This window comes from Hyaena hyaena, unplaced genomic scaffold (genome assembly GCF_003009895.1).
Source record: "Hyaena hyaena isolate Hyena2069 unplaced genomic scaffold, ASM300989v1 scaffold_1603, whole genome shotgun sequence".
Lineage (NCBI taxonomy): Eukaryota > Metazoa > Chordata > Mammalia > Carnivora > Hyaenidae > Hyaena > Hyaena hyaena.
Genome location: NW_024082236.1, coordinates 264102 through 265733, shown reverse-complemented (window position 1 = coordinate 265733; position 1632 = coordinate 264102).

The following is a 1632-nucleotide window of genomic DNA, read 5'->3' as shown; positions in this document are numbered from 1 at the left end:
GATAACCTCCTTGAAGTTTTCACTCACTGCCAGTGGTGCCTTCCACGGGGGTGTAGAGAACTAAGCTCCTTCATTATCCACAGGAGATGCCTCTACATTTGAATGTTGCCTTGGGTCTACCCTCCTTCCAAAGCTTCCTCTGCTGAGAGCTGAACATTTATATTACCTTCCATCATTTCTCTATATCCAGCCTCTGACTGTTCTGCATCAGGCAGCCCACACCTCTTGCATTGTCTTGTCATTTGTTGTTTACATGCCCCAGTCCCCAAGTATCACAAGAACAGGTATTATCAGGTACACCTTCTTCTATACTTTAACATGTCTAGAACAATGCCCTCCACATGGGAGAATGTGGATGAACATTTGATAAGCTGATTTAACGTATTTGAAGACAGCTCTTATGTTGTTGCTAAGCCTGCTCATTTCCATTCCACTCAACCTAGGTTCTTTGGAGAAAGTTCACATTATAGAACTGGAACTAAGCTGATATTTCACTTTGAATGAGATGTGAGAACTCGAATGGAAGTTCTAAAAATGTAGGCACACTGTTTAAGTTCCTTAACAAAAGGGGTTTGGGGTGGGTAGAGATCCAGCAAATATTCTGTTCTTTCAATTTCTTTTTTCTCTTTGATTCTACTGGGAATCATGTTGGTTTGTTACCTAGCAACACAGAGCTTATCACTGGGCAATTTACAACCATTTCTCATTTGTCATCATTTGTCTAATCAGATCCGATCATAAATAAAATCTGCACACAATCAACTGACTTCTGTTTGTAATTAGAATCTATCTCCATCAGGGGGAGGACACTAATAGTCTTACACCTTGCATGCGTTGATTTATTTTTGCCTTTTTGTCATTTTCTAACATGCTACCCCTCACCATCTTACATGATTCAATCTGTCTTGATTCCCTTCAGCAAAATTCCATCTTTTGTTGTGAGTTGCTATCAATCCAGGTGTCTTTGGATGAAATTTGTAGGTCATCTCTGCTCATTTATTCTGAACATATCATCTGTGCAAGATGACTTAATTTTGTGATATATTGCTTATGTTTAATAACATTTCTTGCTTCCTTTCTATCATACCAACTAGCTTTGCCTATGTAAGTCAATGCCACAAACATTTCTTATTATGAATTGCAGTGGCCAAGAATTGTTTTGTATGTCTGGCATTACTCTCTTCTTTATTCCTTAACAGCAATCCCATTCTCTTGTGAATTCCAACCATTAAGTTATGGTTTGGGCTGCAGAGTCAAATACTCTATAACTTTGGTCATAGACATAGGTACTAAAATTACTAGCTCTTATACCCCCATTCCCTGGTCACAGAGCTTGGTCCAAGATTGGCCCATGACACAAACCAGACCAATCTTTTAGGAATTGTCCAAGTGAAGGTAACAATGAGAGTCCTTTCCCCTTTTACTTCTCCAAAATAAAATAGTAACCCTGTATTTCCCGTGAACATATGCCTCCGAAGTAGAGAAGGTCCACCTGCAGAGAATATTGAAGAACAAAGAGGAGAGGCTAAGGGTTATACAGAGGTAGGCAATGGAAACTAAAAGAGAGAGAGAGAAAGAGAAGGGGAAGAAAGAGGGGCACAGGATAGAGGGAAGGAGAGAGAGAGAATATAA